We start from the raw sequence: 21,183 nt of genomic DNA, 5'->3' as shown, positions 1-21,183 counted from the left end.
GAGCAATCCACTATATAAAAGAGAGTACAAAATATCGAGAGAACAACCTCACAAAGAGGCAAACACAAGTGACACACTTGTCCCGAAAAGTTCTCCCCCCTAAACAAGACTCTCAAACCCCTTATGATTACATTGTGGATGCTACTGAATGAGAAATAAGGATCCTCAATTTATAGAAGTCCAAACCTTTTCCTACAAGACAAAGGAAAACTGTATGGTAAGAAAATTAAGACAACACGTAACAATAACTTGGTAGTGGCCCTTCTTTGCCGATGAGAGAAGTGGCTCTTTGGTTGTTAATTTCTGACTAGTTTCATATGAGAAAAAGGATGCCATAAAACAATTAAACAACATCCATTTCATTAACAACTACAATGGGAATATAATATTTTAATGAAACTTCCAAAACATAATAGATCTTAATAATTGCAAAGCCTTCCATAATGTAAAGGACAAAATACTAAAAAGAAAAGAAACCAGAAATGCAATGATCAGACAGTTTTACTAGGCTAGCACAACTGCTATTGGACTTCTTACAGAGTGTGTAGTGCTAGCCCATTTCAAGAATCCTTGAACTACATCATTATTTGAACTATTGGTTGTTTCGGAAAAGATCACTCGGTATGTCAACTTTTGGTTCAACTTGGAGAATTTTAGAGTAGAGGGCTTAACAGTCACTGAAACTCGGGGTGGTAAACGATCTCCACGCTATAAAATGATTTAGCCTCCCCGACGTTAGTGACTGTTGTTGTATACGTTTGAGAATTTGCTCCGAGTGTGATGGAAAATGAAGGGTAATTCAGTTGTGCTTGGGGAATACTTTTCACTTCCGAGCAATTCACCTTGCATTGTAGAATGTTTCTCATCTGTCGATTTGTGTAATTCAAACCATACAAATAAGGTATATAGTCTCTGAATGGGGTTATCATAAATTAGCCCCGGATCATTTGCTCTTGATGGATTGACATGTCCTGCTCCAATGGCAAAGACGTTAGCAGGTAGAAGCCTTTCATCCAGGATGGGCTTGTTGGCGAGGTTTACTGTATTAGCAGTTGTCATGATTGCTGACTTGATAGCTGCAGGAGACCAATTGGGGTGTGCGCTTTTCAACAATGCAGCTATTCCACTGAGGTGAGGACAAGACATGGAGGTGCCAGAAATAATATTGAAGGTAGATTTTGTATTTGTGTTGTTTTCAACTGAGGTAGGCCAAGCAGCAAGAATGTTAACACCAGGACCAATAATGTCAGGCTTCAAGATTCCAGGACTAGCCCAGCTTGGTCCTCGAGAAGAAAATGAAGCAACCACTGGTGCATTTCTATTGCCGATTACCGTTCCTTGAAATGTAATTCTGGCTACTGGTTTCTTTGTTGAATTCATATAGTCAAGAATTTTCATTCCATCATCATAAGTAATATCCAGTGCAGGAAGGACATGAGCACCGGCTAACGTAGTAACACAATATTCTGGCTCATTGAAGATAATCATGCCAACACCTCCAGCATCCTTTACTGCTTGTCCTTTTTCACTCCTCGTATTAACACCACCTCCAAAGCACAAAACTATTTTTCCTCTAATAGCAGGGTCAGCCAGCATACCTTTATCGCAACCAATAGTATCAATGTGATAGAATGTACGAGTCCACCAAACTGTATAGAGACCTGGTCCTATAACAGTTCCCACAGAACTAGCTAATCTAGCAGTAAGTAAATGACACGAGAGATTTTTACGTGGAAAAATCCCTGCTCAAGAGGATAAAAAAAAATCACGACCTACACTGGTAGGATTTCAACTTCACTACTGAGCAATCTTTAGATTACAACCTATTGCAACCTAGGAATTAAACTCTTAACTCCTCACTAACTTGCAATACACCTATTACAAGCCACTTTGCAATACACCTATTACAAAGACTTCAACTCATGACTAACTCTAGTCACGACACAAGCTCTACGGGTTTGTGATTTTTGAGGTTCCTAATTTAAGCTTCTAGATAAGCAAAGTAGGAATTACAATAAATAACCAATACAAAGATACAACTCAACTAAGGACATATAAAAGACTTGTTATGGAACTGGTCCGTAGTAGTATTGCACTTTGTTCTTGATGCACTTGTGTCTTCAATGCTGGATAATCAGATCTTGAATGCTTATGTTTGAATATCACAAGTGTTCAAGTGATGTTTTGTTGTAATGCTTCTTGTTAATATCCTTTGAATGATATCACTTAGATGATGTAAACATTTGGTTGGTAAAAAGCCCTTCCCAATGGGAAGTGACTGCTGCACTGTTTCTGTACTGTAGCATGTACAGTGCAGGCAGTCACTTTCCAACTGTAGAGTTGACTTCGTACTGCTGTCAGGGAAGCTCCAAGAGATTAGGTTCCTCAGTTGGTTCTTTTCTATCTGAAGTCATACAACTCACATTAGCTTAAGTCCATTGATGGATAAATATACCAAGTGTGCATTAGGTCCTTTATCTGGTTCTTGACAATAAGTTTGTTAGATCATCAAAACATAAATCTAAGATACTTTAAACCCATCAATTTCTCCCTTTTTGATGATGACAAACTTTAAAAATTGACAACCATTTGCAGAGCACAATAAACCAGATAAAGTATCAGGAATTTCACAAGTTCCCCCGAACTCTATGCTTACTCCGTAATTAGATCCCCCTGCTTCAATTTATCCTTCAATTTATCTTCCCTCTTTTGGCATCATTAAAAATACACAAGCAAGCAATCAACATAAAGAAGTCTAGCCTAGCTAACTCATGCCACATGTGTACACACAACATGATAGAAAAGAGAAACGGAAAAAGACAAGCATTTAACAGCAAAAGAGACTCTTCATTGATTTTTATAAAACTTAAGCCTTTTCTATTACAACAAAGGCAAGTTTGGACTGTTGAAAGCGGGAGTAGTATAGGTGAAATCCATCCACATAAAAAAAAAGACAAAAACAACTACCACAAGTCATCAAAACAAAATAAAGAAACTTGACACTGGTCATTGGAAGATTTTCTTAGGGGGAACTAGAGGAGGAGGTCTTGGAGGAGGCAATAAGAGTGTTGAGAACAAGGTCAAACCGAGCATTTGCGGACATTTGCTCTGCGAGCAGGTTCTCTCTCAGGTTCTCCACTTGTGCCTGAGCTCAGCATTTTCTTTAGACAGATGAGCAACTTCTTCACTTGATGAACTGAAGGGTCCTGGTGCTGCTATAGCCTGACTAAGCCGAGTCTCAAGAATGGCGTTTCTTGCCTTCAGCTTCCTGATCTCCTCTGTGGCACTATTCTGGGCGTTGATTAGCTGTAAGATCGTCGAAGTGCTTCCCTTTCATCCAACCTTTTCAATACATTCACATTCCTCCAGTGTAGTTTTCGAGAAGGTTTGTTTTCTGATCCCCATCTTGGGATTTCCTAAGGGTACATCAAAGAACTTGAAGACACGCGTGAGAAGAAAGCCATACGGAAGTCCATGGTTCCCATCTTTGAAAGCTGCCACTTTCTATATATGTTCAATCATAATGGCAGGCAAGTTGATAGAACGGAACTCATCTAGTGCTTCCATTAAGTATAGATCAGACTTGGAAGTAATGGACCTTCTTTCAGCACGAGGGAGCAGAACCTTGTTAACCAACTCGAACAACAGTTGGTATACAGGAAGCAGAACCTTGTTAACCAACTCGAACAACAGTTGGTATACAGGAAGCAGAGCCTTCTTGTGTACCCGTTCCCCATGCTGGACAACTTTTTCTTTCACAATGGCGCGCCTAAAATTAAAGCCACAAGCACCTCTCACATATGACAACCCTTCAGATGGAACCTTGAGAATGTCCCCCAACATAGTAGCATCCAATACCATATCCACTCCATTCACTAAAACACAGATGTGGTCATCTTCAATAGTGAAAAGGTCAGCATAGAAGCTTTTGACCTCATCCTCATATACTTTGGCCACATCCTCTTTGAACAGATGACCCCACTGCTGAAATTCCACCATCTCAAGAATTTGTCTCATACCCGCCATTTCAGAAATCTCTGGGTCAAAAGTGCGACCCCACAAAACCTTTTGATGTCTCAACCTTTCTTTCCCTAGAACACTTACACTTTTCACCTTTTTTGTAGAACCGGGTTCCCCAACAGTTTCCAACTTCCTTTTGCCAAACCTGCCAATGGACTTGCCCTTACCACTTTATTTTACCAGAATATCATCATCAGACACAGATTCTTCCTCCACAACTTGCTTAGACTTGACACTACCTTTCATAGACTTTTTACTTGGTTTTTCAAGAACTTCCTTTGAAGCACTCTCAACAGATTGTTTCTTTTTTTGAGATCTCTCAACCAGGGAACTTGGTTCCTCCTGAGCATCCTCATCCACCTCTACTACTGGAATATTTTTTTCACACACAATTTCCCCTTCCTTCATCAGCCTCTTCTTCTTCTTCTTCTTCTTGCTACTCCTTCTGTTTTTCTTCAGGGCAGACTCAAAAGCTTCCTTCTTTTGCAATCTTGTGGTAGGTCTCTTAGAAGGGGGCTCAGGAGTGACCACGGGCTTTCTAATCTTAAAGCGAGCACTAAGAACCACATCATCCTGATCATCCTCATCACTAGGTCTCACAACAGGAGGGATAGACTCCAACGGCTCAGTGTCAAAGTGAGGAGAAGAAGCAGGGTCAAAGCTGACCTGGGAAGATAATTCCTGACCTATTTCCTCAGGGAGGGGATCAGGTTCATCAGCAGGGTTCCTAGTAGCTTCTTCAGGTGCAGGTGGTTCAAAGAGCACCATTGTTCCTTTTTCTCCTAAGAGCGGAGTCCCTTCCTACTGAGACTCAGGCAAGGTAGAAGGTCCTTCATTCACCAGTCCCTCAGCAGCAATGGCCAATATGTTTTTAGCGGCCTCCTTTTCCTGAGACTCCATGGGAGCAACAATGTCCAAGACTGGAGAACTTATGTACTGATCAATATCTTCCTCAAAAACCCCTTTTTTTGTTGAGTTTCATCCTTTTTTTCATCCTTCTTCTGGTTTTTAAGAGTATAAGGCAACAGAGAAGAAACAATGTCGACTTTTGAGGCTTCTGAGTCCTCAACACTTAACAAAGAAATAGGGTCAGATGGAGTGGTGAGAGAGATAAGAGGTGAAAGGGAATCAGGTTTAGATATATCGGCGTCAGTAATGGTGGAAGAGGGGAATTTTGGTGGTGTTTCGAAGGTGGCAGATGAGTCGAAGATGTTACCTTCCAAGGTGGGTAGGGTAGCTTGCTCTTCAACCATGATAGATAGTTAGATTGAAGATTCTGGAAGGATGGAGAGAGAGAGAGAGAGAGGGATGCTCGCTCAAGGTTAGGAATGAAGGAGTTTTAAGGAGGGAAAGGATAATGATGAGGGAAGAGAGAAACGGGTTCTGAAATGGCGGTAGGTTTGTGGGAAGATGCACCGTTGCAGAGGGAAGTGAAAAGATTTGAAAGAAAAGACGTGATATGCAAGGTCTGAAAAGGTGGATGACGTAGCAGGTAATTTTTTTTTCTTTTGAGAAACGCATGAGAAAAACACAAGACTACTAACCTGTGGTACAAGAACTAGGTTCCTGATCGGTCATTTTAAAAAGATTTTCAACTCTCTTATTCTGCTCATGCATTGTTCCTTCAGCTTCTATAATCATCATCCGTGTCTACCTACAACGGTATAGAAGTGAGTTAAGCTTGGCCAGAAAACACTTTAGCTAGATTTACATGAATGTAATTTTCATAGACATAGGGAAGGGAATCAGGTTCTCAATTTGGCTTGATTAACACCAGTGCCATCTTGTTTCTCTCAAAATGATCCCTGCTTAGAGCTTTGGTGAAGATATCTGCAATTTGGTCTTCTGTACTACAGAACTTCATGCAAATAAGCCCTTTCTCCATGTTGTCTCTGAGAAAATGATGTCTCACATCAATGTGCTTGGTTCTCTTGTGTTGGAACGGGTTCTTTGCTATGTTGAGTGCACTGGTGTTGTCACATAATAGAGGTACATAGTCAGTGTATACCCCAAAATCCTCCATTTATTTTTTGATCTACAAGAGCTAAGCACAGCAGGACGCTGCAACAACATATTCTGCTTCAGCTGTTGAGAGAGCTACTGAATTTTGCTTCCTTGTACCCCATGAAATCAGACAGGATCCTAGGAAATGAGCCATTCCAGATGTGCTCTTCCTATCCACAAGGTAACCTGCATAGTCAGCATCAGCATAACCAACAAGATTAAAGTTGTTACCTGAAGGGTAATACAGAACCAAGTCCCGTGTTCCCTTAAGATATCTCAGAATCCTTTTAGCAGCTTTTAGATGAGATTCCTTGGGATTTGATTGAAACCTTGCACATAAACCCACACTGAATACAATATTTGGCCTGCTGGCAGTGAGGTAGAGGAGTGATCCAATAATGCCTCGATACATTGTTTGATTTATAGGAGAGCCAGATTCATCCATGTTTATCTTAGCGGCAGTGGAAATGGGGGTGTCGATCACCTTTGATGCTTCCATATCAAACCTCTTCAAAAGCTTTTTGATATATTTCTGCTGACTAATACAAGTTCCCTTCGTGGACTGCTTCACTTGAAGACCCAAGAAAAAGTTCAGCTCACACATCATGCTCATCAAGCTTGTTCCTGAATACCCATCTGGTTCCTATGATGGTTCTATCTGAGGGTCTAGGTACCATGTGTCATACTTTGTTCCTTTCAAATTGATGCAACTCCTCCTGCATAGTTGTGATCCAGTCTGCATCCTTCAAGGCTTCCTTAATATTTTTGGGTTCTATTTGGGAGAGGAAGGCTGAGAAGGCAAGTGAATTTCTGGCTTTTGATCTAGTTTAGACTCCAGAATCAAGGGGGGTTATTATATTATCGAGAGGATGAGATCTTTTGTGTTTCCAATTTGGAACCTGAATCTCATTAATGGAGGAACTAGATAATCCTGAATGGTTCCCTTGAATTCCTCTTTCTGCTGCTTGTGGGTTACTTTGAACTGCATCAGCTACTCTTTCTTCAGCTCCAGTGGTTGTAATGTGTGTACCTAGTTCCTCTTGAGTTGGAGAGGAAGAGGTTGCATTGTCTTCATTTGTCTCCTTCATTTGACTCATCATATCTGCCTTTCCATTTGCCATGTCGGTGATCTCTCCTGGAACCAGCAGTGGCTTACTGTCTTGATCATCCTTGTTGCTCTTCTCACCAGATGGAAGTGTCTCATTGAAGATTACATGAACACTTTCTTCCACACACTGAGTCCTTTTATTGTAAACCTTGTAAGCTTTGCTTTGAGAGGAATACTCCAGAAAAATTCCTTCATCACTTTTGGCGTCAAATTTTCCAAGCTGATCCTTTCCATTGTTGAGAACATAGCATTTGCACCCAAACGTTCTTAGGTGAGTCAGATTGGGCTTCCTTCCATTGAGCAGTTCATAGGGAGTTTTGTTCAGGAAGTATCTGATCATGCACCTGTTCACCAAGTAGCAGGTTGTATTTATGGCTTCTGCCCAGAAGTTTTTGGCTATCCCATTATCAATAAGCATTGTTCTAGCCATATCTTCAAGGGTTCTGTTCTTCCTTTCTACAACTCCATTTTGCTGTGGAGTTCTTGGAGCTGAGAAGTTGTGGGTGATGCCATTTTCACTACAGAATTCATCAAACTTGGCATTGTCAAAATTCTGCTCCATGATCGGATCTGATGCAAGCCACTTTTGATTCCATCTTTACTTGGATTTTCTTGACAAAGGCTGCAAACACTTTGAAGGTCTCATCCTTGGTTATGAGAAACAGTGTCCAAGTGAATCTTGAGTAGTCATCTACTATCACAAAAATATATCTTTTTCCTCCTCTGCTTGGCACTCTCATAGGGCCACATAGATCCATATGAAGGAGTTCAAGTGGCTTTGATGTGCTGACATTCTTCTTTGGCTTGAATGAAGATTTCACATGCTTTCCTCTAGCACATGCATCACACTCTGTGCTCCTTGAATTTTGAATTTGGCAATCCACGAACCAGGTCTTTCTGTATCAGCTTGTTCAGAAGAGAGAAGTTTGCATGTCCCAACCTTCTGTGCCATAACTCTGCATCATCATCAACTGCTTTCAAGCAGCTCATATCACCACTTTGTAGGGACTCAAAATCAGCAACGTAGATGTTCTTGTATCTTTTAGCCACTAGTACCACTTTACCAGTTACCAGATTAGTAACTGTGCACACCTTTGACAAAAATTCCACCTTGTTTCCTTTATCACAGATTTGAGAAACATTCAAGAGGACTATACTTCAGACCATTTACATAGTACACGTTCTCAATTGAGTGTGAGAGAGACTTTCCAACTTTTCCAATACCAAGAATGTACCCCTTTTTCCCATTTCCAAAGGATACATTCCCTCCTTGCAGGGCTTTTAGTGAAAGGAAGTCCATGGTATTCCCAGTCATATGCTTAGAGCATCCACTGTCCATAATCCATTGTTGACTGCTTCCTTTCACTGTTCCCTGCACAGATAAATCAAGGGTAAGATTTAGGAACCCAAACAAGTTTGGGTCCCTTGTAATGAGAAAAAGGATGAATGAGAGTTCTTCTAGTCCATGCAGGCAACATGTGTTTTTTGTGAGTGGCACCTGGTCGTCTTCCACTAGTTACTTTTTTAGCAAAAACTTTGTTTTTCTGAACAGACCAGACTCTGCTTGGCAATTTTCCTTGAAATGCCCATTGTTACCACAGTGGGTACAAAGCCACTTATTAGGTACATTGACGTACTTGCTATGAGGGTTATAGGAAACTTTCTCCCTTTGGAACCCTATTCCCTGCCTGTTTCTACCATTATTAAAGTACATGGAAGTAATAGCATCTAAGGACCAGGTCCACTTAAGAGATTTCTCAAGATCATGCACACAGACTAGTTTTCACATTATTCAGCTCATTTTCAAGTTTAATATGTGCCTCACTAGCTACTTCCTTCCCTTTTTCAGAATTTCCAGGCTTACATTCTGCTTTAAGTCCCTCAATTGTTTTCTCAAGCTCTACAATTACCACTAAGAGATCATCACTTTCTTGCTCAGTAATGGTAGCTTTCTCCACTAAGGCATTCTTTTCTTTACTAAAGTTCTCTGTGGTTTCTTTCAAGTCAACTACAACTACCATTAAATCATATCTTTCATGTTCTACACTAGCAATTATTTCTATTAGAACCTCCTTCTCATTTTTTTAGATTTTCTATAGTTTCCTTCAGGTCAACTGCACAAACCACTAAGTCATCTCTAGTCTGCTCAGCATCTCCTAACTCTATGGTCAAGGCATCCTTATCACTCACAAGACTATGATATGCATCAATCAAAATATTAGCTAATGACATGAGTTACTTGGGAGAGTAGGATTTCAGATTCCTCTGAACATCCATAAAGTTTACCTCATCATTGTCATCATCTTCATCATCGTCTAAATGAGCCATCAAAGAAAATATTGAGTCATATTCATTTGCTTCATTTTCAACTGCCATCATGGAACTATCACCTGCATCATTTTCTTCTTCTGATTCACTAGAGGAGTCTCCCCATGCTACAAGAGCTTGCTTCACAATATTGCCAGCTATATTTTTCCTTTTGAAGTATTTGTTAGGAATCGGGTTCCTCTTGGCTGCTTTATCAGAGTTGTGCTTGAAATGCTCTTGCTTCATAAGAGGACAGTCTTTGATGAAATGCCCTGGCTTTCCACACTTATGACTGAGGTCATAATTCTTTGGTTTACTGGAACTGCATCTCTTTGGTATACCTCCATTTCTTCGAACCATTTTCTGAAACCTTCTGGTAAGGTATGCCATGTCACTATCCTCCTCACTCGAATCATTATTTTCAGCTTTGAGTACCAGGTTCTTCTCCTTCTTTAGTTCTCTTCTTTCACTGTCCTTCTTTCTCTTCATCTCGTAGGTTTTCAGATTCCCAACTAGCTTATCCATAGTCAATGTCTGCAGATCCTTGGCTTCAGTGATAACATTCACCTTACTTTCCCAAGAGCTGGGTTAAATGTTAAGAACCTTCCTCACGAGCTTGTTCCTAGGAATGATTTCTCCAAAAGAGTGTAGCTCATTTATAATGGAAGTGAATCGAGTATGCATGTCTTGAATGGATTCATCATCCTTCATTATAAAGAGCTCATACTCAGTGGTGAGCATATCGATCTTGGACTGCTTTACTTGAGTAGTTCCTTCATGTGTCGTTTGTAAAGCTTCCCATATCTCCTTGGCAGACTAACAAGCTGAAATCCTGTTATATTCATCAGGTCCTATACCACACACCAAAATCTTTTTGGCGCGAAAGTACTTCTCTACACTTTTCCTGTCAGCGTCATTGTACTCCTTCCTGGTTTTCGACACCATTATAGCAGGTTCTCCTACCTTCTTTGTTGGGACATATGGACCATCACAAATAACATCCCATAACTCGGAGTCTTCTACCATTAGGAAGTCATGCATTCGAGTCTTCCACCACCCATAGTATTGGCTGTTGAATCTTGGGGTCCTGTAAGTTGATTGTCCTTCCTCGAAGTTTGGTGGAGCAGCCATGGTGAGGATCCTCTTTAGGTGTTAACCTTTTATAAAGAACCTGCTCTGATACCAATTGATAGAATGTATGAGTTCACTAAACTGTATAGAGACCTGGTCCAATAACAATTCCCACAGAACTAGCTAATCTAACAGTAAGTAAATGACACGAGAAATTTTTATGTGGAAAACTCCCTGCTCAAGGGGATAAAAAAAAATCACGACCTACACTGGTAGGATTTCAACTTCACTACTGAGCAATCTTTAGATTACAACCTATTGCAACCTAGGAATTAAACTCTTAATCCCTCACTAACTTGCAATACACCTATTACAAGCCACTTTGTAATAAACCTATTACAAAGACTTCAACTCATGACTAACTCTAGTCACGACACAAGCTCTACGGGTTTGTGGTTTTTGAGGTTCCTAATTTAAGCTTCTAGATAAGCAAAGTAGGAATTACAATAAATAACCAATACAAAGATACAACTCAACTAAGGACATATAAAAGACTTGTTATGGAACTGGTCCGTAGTAGTGTTGCACTTTGTTCTTGATGCACTTGTGACTTCAATGCTGGATAATCAGATCTTGAATGCTTTTGTTTGAATATCACAAGTGTTCAAGTGATGTTTTGTTATAATGCTTCTTATTAATATCCTTTGAATGACATCACTTAGATGATGTAAACACTTGGTTGGTAAAAAGCCCTTCCCAATGGGAAGTGACTGCTGCACTGTTTCAGTACTGTAGCATGTACAATGCAGGAAGTCACTTTCCAACTGTAGAGTTGACTTCGTACTGCTGTCAGGGAAGCTCCAAGGGATCAGGTCCCTGAGTTGGTTCTTTTCTATCTGAAGTCATACAGCTCACATTAGCTTAAGTCCATTGATGGATAAATATACCAAGTGTGCATTAGGTCCTTTATCTGGTTCTTGACAATAAGTTTGTTAGATCATCAAAACATAAATCTAAGATACTTTAAACCCATCACAATGTCATTTGAAGTATCAAATAGAGGGAAAAAGGTTACATTGGAAGCCTTTGCATGAAAGGCTGATTTGCCCTCGAACTCTTTATTGTTTCCAAGCTTAATAGTAGCCTTAATTTTCCTATCAACAGTGCTAGCACCTAGCGTCAGAATCCATGGGGCTTCATTTGCAAGATTTCTATCTAGTGGACCCTTATTACCAGCGGAGCAACTTACAAGAATGCCTCTTTCTGTTGCACTATATGCACCAAGCGTGATGGGATCATCATCAAAGTTACTGTTGAATTTGACAAGATTAATGTAAACTAGTGTGAACATTTGAAGCCTCCTTTTAGGAAGAAATTGGTAGATGCATTTTTCATACATTTACATTGCATGTTCATACTTAATATGATGTCATGCATGATATTATTAAGGCTATTTTTCTTCTATAAATAGCAAGAGTTTTGTTCATTTGTAAACATCTCTCACTTGCCTTCTTATCTCCTAAGTCATTTGAATCTTCTTTCTCTCTTTTAGTATTTCACTTGTATTTTTGGAGTGAAATAAATTTGAGTTGATTGTGTCCGAGGTAGTTAGATATAGTAGTTGTGATTTAATCACTCTATATATATTCGGCTTCCGCAACAATTTGTATCAGAGCCAAGGTTCTATCTTAGTATGCTCTGTGGTTGCAGCATAGTCTGAACTTCCATATCAGAAAAGAATTACTTTGGTATTCTGTACTGTCAGCAAATAAATAGTATCTGTAGCAAAAATGGGAGATAATAAAAATGAAGAGTCCACATCGAGTGTCAGTAATACGTCATTTGCATTTTCGCTTATGACAAGAATTATGTCAAATGCGAAATTTGCAGTTGAAATTTTTGACGGATCAGGACATTTCGAGATGTGGCAAGCTGAGGTTCTTGATGTCCTTTTTCAACAAGGGCTAGATATTTCCATAGAAGAAAAGAAACCAAACAATATCGGAGAAGGAGATTGGAAGATTATCAACCGCATTGCTTGTGGTACCATTCGATCTTACCTCGCAAGAGAACAGAAGTATCTATACACAAAAGAAACTTCTGCAAGTAAATTGTGGAATGCGTTGGAGGATAAATTCTTGAAGAAAAACAGTCAAAAAAAACTTTACATGAAAAAAAGACGGTTACGCTTCACATATGTTTTTGGTACTATAATGAATGATCATATCACCATCTTTAATAAGTTGGTGACAGATTTGCAAAATATGGACGTGACTTTTAGTGATGGAGATATGGCCTTAATGTTATTAAGTTCACTTCCTGATGAGTACGAGCACCTCGAAACTACTATACTTCATGGGAATGATGAAGTGTCTTTCAAAGAAGTTTGTTCTGCCTTGTACAACTATGAACAAATAAAGAGAGAAAAACAAAAGAGTGGAGAAGGAGAAGCACTGGTCATGAGAGATCGTTCTCAAAATCATATGAGAACGAAGAAAGGAAGATCCAAGTCAAGATCCAGACCTAGCAAAGATGAATGAGCCTTTTGCCGAGAAAAGGGGCACTGGAAGAAAAACTGTCCAAAGTTGAAAAACAAGGCCAAACCTAACAATGGGAAGGCTGTCATGGATTCAAATGTAGTTGATTGTGACGACTCTGATTTCTCACTAGTTACAACTGAGCCATTCAAACCATCTGACATATGACTGATGGATTCAGCTTGTAGCTATCATATGTGTCCCAATAAGGACTGGTTCGTTAATTTTCAAGAAGGAGAATGTAGAGTTATTCACACCGCAAATAACAATCCTCTTACCGCATATGGTATTGGTTCAATCTGATTAAGGAACCATGATAGATTGATCATAACATTAATAGATGTTCGATACGTATCGGAATTGAAGAAAAATCTCATTTCCGTAGGAGCCCTAGAGTCAAAGGGGCTCAAAGTCGTTGCAGAAAATGGGGTAACGAGAATATGCTCTAGTGCACTAGTGATAATGAAGGGAATTCGGAAAAATAATAACATGTACCACTATTGCGGTAGTACAGTTATTGGGACAGCAACAGTGACATCCAGTGATGCCAAGGAGGCAGAAGCAACCAAGCTATGGCACATGCGCTTGGGACATGCTGGAGGAAAATCCTTGAAACTTTTATCAGATCAAGGATTGTTAAAAGGAGTAAAGACTTGCAATTTGGAGTTTTGTGAGCATTATGTCAAGGGAAAACAGACAAGGGTTAAATTTGAAACAGCTATCCGTAATACTAAAGGTACTTTGGATTATGTTCACTCTGATGTTTGGGGTGCTTCCAAAACACCTTCATTAGGTGGGAAACACTATTTTGTAACCTTTATTGATGACTTTTCCCGAAGAGTGTGGGTGTATACTATGAAAACCAAAGATGAGGTACTGGGAAATTTTCTCAAATGGAAGGCGATGATAGAGACTCAAACATGCAGAAAGATAAAGTGTCTTCGCACAGATAATGGTGGAGAATACAAAAATGATCTTTACAATAAGATTTGTGAAGATGATGGCATTTTGAGACATTTCACCGTCAGAAATACACCACAACAGAATGGAGGGGCAGAACGCATGAACCAGACTTTGCTGGAGAAGGTTTGGTGTATATTGTCCAATGCTGGCTTGGGCAAAGAATTTTTGGCTGAGACAATAACATATGCATGCCACCTCATTAATCGCCTACCATCTGCCGCTATTGGTGGCAAGACACCATTTGAAAAATGGTATGGAAAACCTGCTGAAGATTATAATTTTTTATATGTGTTTGGCTCAATTGCATACCATCATGTGAAAGAGTCAAAATTGGATCCGAGAGCAAAGAAAGCTATATTTATGGGAATTACTTCTGGAGTCAAAGGATACCGATTATGGTGTCCAGAGACAAGAAAAATTATATTCAGCAGAGATGTTACCTTTGATGAATCTGCCATAATAGATAAGGTGACAGTTGAAGATGTCAAACAAACTGATGGTACTTCAAAGCAGGTGGAGTTGAGGGAAAATTAATTTTCCCAACACAGGGAGAAAACGAGGAAACGATAGAAGATTTTCCCTTGGAAGAAGAGTCAGTGGAAGGGGAGATTCCAACTCAAGAACCCCAACAATAACTTGAATCAATAGCAACCAGCAAGCCAAAAAGAACAATAAAGAAACTTGTTCGTCTCATAGAGACTGTGGCTTGTGCAACCTCAATTGTAGCTGATGATGTTTCTACCACTTATAAAGACGCAGTCCAAAGTTCAAAAGAAGATAAGTGGAGGATTTTCATAAATGAAGAAATGCAGTCCCTTCATCATAATCATACATGGAAATTGGCCAATCTCCCGAAGGGGAAGAAAGTAATTGGGTGCAAATGGGTATTTGCAAAGAAAGAAGGATTTCCTAACCAAGAAGATGTTCGCTGCAAAGCAAGATTGGTGGCCAAAGGGTACGCTCAAAAGGAGGGAATTGGTTACAATGACGTATTTTCTCCGATCATGAAACACTCGTCCATTAGAGTTTTGTTGGCTTTGGTAGCACAGTTGAATTTGAAACTAGTTTAGTTAGATGTAAAAACTGCATTTTTACATGGAGACTTGGAAGAAGAAATCTATATGACTCAGCCAGAAGGATTCAAAGTTGCTGAAAAGGAAAATATGGTGTGCAAACTTGAAAAATCATTCTACGGATTGAAACAATCTTCTAGACAATGGTACAAACAATTTGACAAGTTTATGTTGTGGCAGAAGTACAGAAGAAGCAAATACGATCATTGTGTGTATTTGCGCAAGATTAAAGATAGATCCTTCATATATCTTCTCCTATACATTGATGATATGTTGATAGCTTCCAAAAGTCAAGAGGAAATTGAGAAGTTGAAGATACAACTAAGAAAGGAGTTCGAGATGAAGGATTTAGGTAAGGCGAAGAAAATTCTTGGCATGGAGATAAAAAGAGATAGACATTCAAAGAAACTCTATCTATCTCAGAAAGAATACTTGAAGAGAGTAATAGATCGATTTGGCATGAATGAGAATACGAAGTCGGTTAGTACTCCTCTTGCTCCTCACTTTAAGCTTAGTGCTGCTATGTCGCCGAAGAATGAAGCTGAATGAGAGTATATGTCAAGAGTGCCATATGCGAAGTCGGTTAGCACTCCTCTTGCTCCTCATTATCAAAGTTACTATTGAATTTGACAAGATTAATGTAAACTAATATGAATATTTGATGCCTCCTTTTAGGAAGAAATTGGTAGATGCATTTTTCATGCATTTACATTGCATGTTCACACTTAATATGATGTCATGCATGATATTATTAAGGCCATTTCCCTTCTATAAATAGAAAGGGTTTTGTTCATTTGTAAATATCTCTCACTTGCCTTCTTATCTCCTAAGGCATTTGAATCTTCTTTCTCTATTGTAGTATTTTACTTGTATTTTTAGAGTGAAATAAATTTAAGTTGATTGTGTCCGAGGACTAGGCAAAAATCAAATTTTGCCGAACCTCGTTAATTTTTGGTGTTCATTTTATTATTGTCTCATTTACTATTTATTAGCTACTTTTAGATATAGTAGTTGTGATTTAATCACTCTCTATATATTCGACTTCCGCAATAGTTACGACTACCTTCACCAAGGGAAAAAGATAGGATGTCAACACCATCATCAATAGCTACGTCCATGGCAGCTAAAATATCACTGTCAGCGCAACCAGAAGAGTCACAAACCTTATAAATTGCCAAACGAGCAAGAGGGGCAACCCCAACTGCACTGCCGTTAGCATTCCCATACACATTGGCACCTTCCACAAAACCTCCAGCAAAGTGTGGGTTCCATGTACAACATCATCTATTGGTGAATGACTGTTTTGTATGTAGGACCTCGCACCAATGAGCTTGTTGTTACACTTTGTAGTGAAATTAGATTCACACTTGCCCTTCCATTTAGCAGATGGAGGAAGCATTCCATCATTGTTAAATGAATGATGGTCAGGCGAAATGTCAGTATCCAGGAATCCAATAATCATACCTTTTCCATAGTTTCAATCCTTCCATAAACCCATGTTCTGCTGCAATACAAGAAAACTTGGACTATGAGTAGTGTGTATAGACAATATCCTTTGTGGCTGTGCAGATACAAAGCCTAGTTTCTTCTCCATTTCCTTCACTTGTTATGCTGATAATCGTGAAGAAAAGCCTTTCATCACATTTCGATACGAATGAATCAACCGCGACTCTTCGTTTGAGCTAGAGCTTGCTATGGACTTTTGCAAGAAAGAGTGGTACCAGCTCTCCAAATCCATTAATGATGATTGAGTGGAAATTTGGCTTTCTGGGGACTCAACGTGAACTATATAAGTTTCTAAAGGGCTCTGAATAGTTGTCCATGAGTAACAGCTAATCATAGAGTGAGAACATCCTGTAATATATAGAGTTAGTAGAATAGAAAATAACTAAAGTTCCAATGCTATACTCTTCCTTGGTGGAAGAGTTCTAGTTAACCTCAACTTCTAAATCCTTTCTTATCTTGGATACTGTTCTCTTTGAGTAAGGAGTCCTCCTCCTCAATTATGCAACCTTTTCGATCAGGAGATATCAGATATAATAAGTTAAGCTTATCTCCCTCAAGTGCATCCCTTGTGCTTGAATCTGCCCGTGTCTGTGTACACTGTAGATGGACCTGGTTCATGCTTAAGTTCCTTGGGCCAACAAATTCCCCCTTTTTGATGACGACAAACTTTGTGCTTCTCATAAGCGTAGGGCCTGTTTCAACTCAGCTCAACATCAACACAAAGTTAGAACATTTTACCTTTTTAAAGTCACTAATCATTAAGGACCAGGTTCATTAGGTTATAAACATCACAGTCCAAAGTAAAAGAACAACCTAATTCCCCCTTTTGGCATCATCGAAAAGTTGCATAATCATGTTAGATAACCAGATTTCAATAGAAATTACTCATGGCCACTGGGGGCTACTTCAAATGCAATCATGGATTTAAGCATCATTTATCAATCTAAGGATATTAGCCATCTAAGAAATATCAACAAACAATTAGAGCAAAAAGCAGTGAATTTCATTGATTGATAAGATCCTACCACAAAGCATAAAAAGAAATAAAAATACTGGATCATGAGCAAAAGAAACAAAAAAAATCCCGAACTGGGTCACTTGTTGGTCTACACTAGGCTAGGAAGCTTAAGGCTGGGAAGGACCGGGTTCTTGGTTTTTGGCTTGGAGTAGTTTCAGCATATCCTGAAGAATGCCATCATTCTTCTCCTTCTTTTTGCCAGCTCAGCTCTGAGAGCATCTCTCTCAGTCTCAACTTCAGCCTATCAATCTCATCATCCTTAGCCCCACTTTCTTGCATCAAAGCTCGTACTTTGCTGTTTATTGGTACCGTTTTGGATGAACCGGGTTCTTTGGCAGTGGTTTGGACTTTATTGTCACAAGTAGTTAGAGTGTTTGCCCTAAAATAATCTTTGCTTGTACCAACTTCCCATTTCTTGATGGGTACCTTGAAGTGTGCAAGTACAGCCGTGAGAATAAAACCATAGGGTATGACGTGAGTTTTGGTTCCATTTAGAACCCTGCCAAGAACCTGGATGATAAATCGAGGCCAATTGATTTACCTCCCACTATCCAAACATTCCATAAGAACTAGGTCCATAGATGTGGCAATGTGCTTCCTTTCCTGCCTTGGAAGCACAACTTTGTTAATAAATTCGAACAACACTTTGTGGGGTGGCTTCATCTCACTTTTGTAAATAGCCTTGGGCTCAAACTCCTCTTCATTGTCACCAAACTTCCTAGTAATGGCAAGGGTAGCAGGGAGATCCTCTAGAATTGGCCATTTGAGCTTCTTATAATCATTGTACCCTTCAGCAGGTATACCTAAGATTTCTCCTAGTTATTTATCATAAAACTCACTGTCACCCCCTTGACCACACTGGTGACCTTACAATCTTTGATCTCACAATTCGCCATGAACTCCACAATCTCAGTTCTGGCCAGCTTTCCATCCATCTGAAGGACCATGTCCTTCCAACCTTGCAACTGTATCTTCTCCAACAACATTAACATCCTTTCCTCCTCCAAATCCCTGAGGAGTCTACCTTTCAAGATGGTTCTCTTCCCAAACATAACCATCTTGTCCTTCTCAACATCAGATTCTTCTTCTTCTTCTCCATTCCATTCTTCTTCCTCCACTATTTTCACTTTTCTTGATTTCAATGCAGACCTAGTTCTTTTAGCAGAGTAGATGGCTCAGCAGACTTTGTCTTTGAATCAGACTTCTTTGTGGAAGTCTTGACTTACTTAGCCTTTGGAGTCACAACACTCACTTCTTATGTCTCATCTTCATCCCGAAGTACCAGGTCCATCTCATCAATTGCAACTGCCTCAACATGCTCAACCATCTTCTTCTTTCCCTTAGCACCAGCTTTTTTCTTACTTTCTTCTAAGGCTTTTTCCAGCTCAACCTCACTTTGCTTCTTCTGACTCCTTGTAGCTCTTCCTCTTGTAGGAGGAGTCTTTACAGGGATAGACGAAGCATCCTTTCTTTTCCTGTTTGCCCTAGCAGTACCAGGAACTTTCACTCATAATCTCCTTTTCCTTTTAGGATTGTAATTGTCAGATACCTTTCTCAGTAAGTCTGCGAGGGTTTCCTGCTCAGATGGAACATGTTCTTGAGCATCTTTCCCTAATTGAACCAACCCCTCAGCAGCTTCTCCAGATCCACTTCCCTCTATTTCTCTCACACTCTCTTCTTCTCCAGCAGATTCCTTATTCTAAACTACCATATCACCTGATTCTTTAGTTAAACCAACAAGAGTGCTGAAAATTCAGCTACTCCTTTTCCCATTCGCCTCACAGCACTTTGATCACCCTCTCTCTCTTTTTATTTACTCTTTACATTTTTACCACCAATATTTCCAGAGTCAGTTGTTTCAACACCAGCCACAGTTCCTACTAGAACAAACCTAGTTTCTAGATTTGTAGCAACTTCAAAGATAATTTCAGGAGTAACTTTTAGGCCAGATGTTACCTGCTCTGTCTCAGAAGAAACAGTTTCTTCCCTCTCAGTTGCAGACTTGAATGACTCATCAAATTTCTGGGGTTCTTCTTCCCTACTCGCTTTTAATTTTTCATTTATTTTCTTGATTTTCTCTACGCCAGCGATAACCTTGCGAGCCATCATTTTTACCCTTCCTTTCTTAGATATGGGAATAGTTGAAGGTCTAGTAGATGGTGTGGGTGAGGTTTTCTTGGGTAATGATGAGGGATTCTCAGAAGGGTTAGCCATTTCTGTGCTTACGTATAAGAAAAGATGAGTTTGAGTGTTTTTGGAAGATCAGAGAAGATGGAGAGTATTTTGATGGCTTGAAAATTTGAAGTGAAGAAACACTAGGACTAATAAATTTAATAAGGGGGTGCCTAATTGGGTAACCACAACCTTTCAGAAGTCTAATCAAATAGAAATTCAGTTTGAAAAGATATTAAAGAGTGTCCCTAGAATCTACGCACTTAATGCGGTTTTGGACTCCTTTTGAACGAAACTGGTTCATTTTATAACGGATAAGTTCAAAGGGGTTTGGGATTAAATGGTACTCTTCTACTAATCATGATCCAAATATAATTATCCAAAATATGCATAGTGGAGAATACATACCAAGTAATCTTGATGAACCAGGTTCTTCACTGAGAAATCTCTTGTGTAAGTCTGAATTTTCCAAGAAAATAGAGATAATATCATTAGAGATTAATGAGTCATTTTAGCACATGGCACAAGAGTATACTTATGAAAGTATGAGACTAAGAAAAATCTAATCTAATTATGTACAAAAATTCATAATTTTCTAACCAATTTTTGAGTTAGAACTCGTTCCTTTTAGGTGATCTTAATCATCCCTAATTCTAACTTGTTCCTTTCAAAGTGATCTCTACTTTGAGCTTTTGTGAATATGTCAGATATTTGCTTGTCAGTAGAACACAATTCTACAGTGATCAAACCCTTCTCATAGTTGTCTCTCAAAAAGTGATGCCTAACATCTTTGTGCTTAGTTCTCTTATGATGAACCGGGTTCTTGGTCATACTAATTGCACTAGTGTTATCACAGAATATAGGGATACAACCTACATCAATTCCAAAATCCATTAATTATTGTTTGATCCACAACAATTCAGCACAACATGAGGCAACATTAACATACTCAGCTTCAACAGTAGATAAGGCCAGATAATTTTACTTTTTGGTAGCCCAAGACACAAGACATGCGCCAAGAAAGTGTGCCATACCTGAGGTGCTATTTTTATCCATAAGAAAACCTGCATAATCAACATCATCATATCCCACTAAGTTAAAATTACTACCTTTTGGATACCATAGACAAAGGTAAGTGGTGCCTTTCAAGTATCTCAAGATTCTCTTGACAACAGTCAAGTGAGACTCCTTTGAATTTGTCTGAAATTGAGCACAAAGGCCTATACTAAAAACAATATCAGGTTTGCTGGCAGTGAGATATAACAAAGAACCAATCATTCCACTATACAACTTCTGATCAATAGATGAACCAGGTTCATCTATATCCAATTTTGTGGCTGTTGCTATAGGAGTATCAATTTCTTTGGAATCTTCCATTTTAAATCTTTTAAGCAACTGTTTCAC

At 39.2% G+C, this 21,183-nt stretch overlaps 1 pseudogene; it reads right to left on the bottom strand.

The window, feature by feature from the left end:
* Positions 1-483: 483 nt before the first annotated feature.
* Positions 484-16,692, bottom strand: LOC104120497 (subtilisin-like protease 3; annotated as a pseudogene).
* Between the last annotated feature and the right edge of the window lie 4,491 nt (positions 16,693-21,183).

The sequence above is a fragment of the Nicotiana tomentosiformis genome, chromosome 2 (genome assembly GCF_000390325.3).
Source record: "Nicotiana tomentosiformis chromosome 2, ASM39032v3, whole genome shotgun sequence".
NCBI lineage: Eukaryota > Viridiplantae > Streptophyta > Magnoliopsida > Solanales > Solanaceae > Nicotiana > Nicotiana tomentosiformis.
This window is presented reverse-complemented; position numbering and strand designations above follow the sequence as displayed.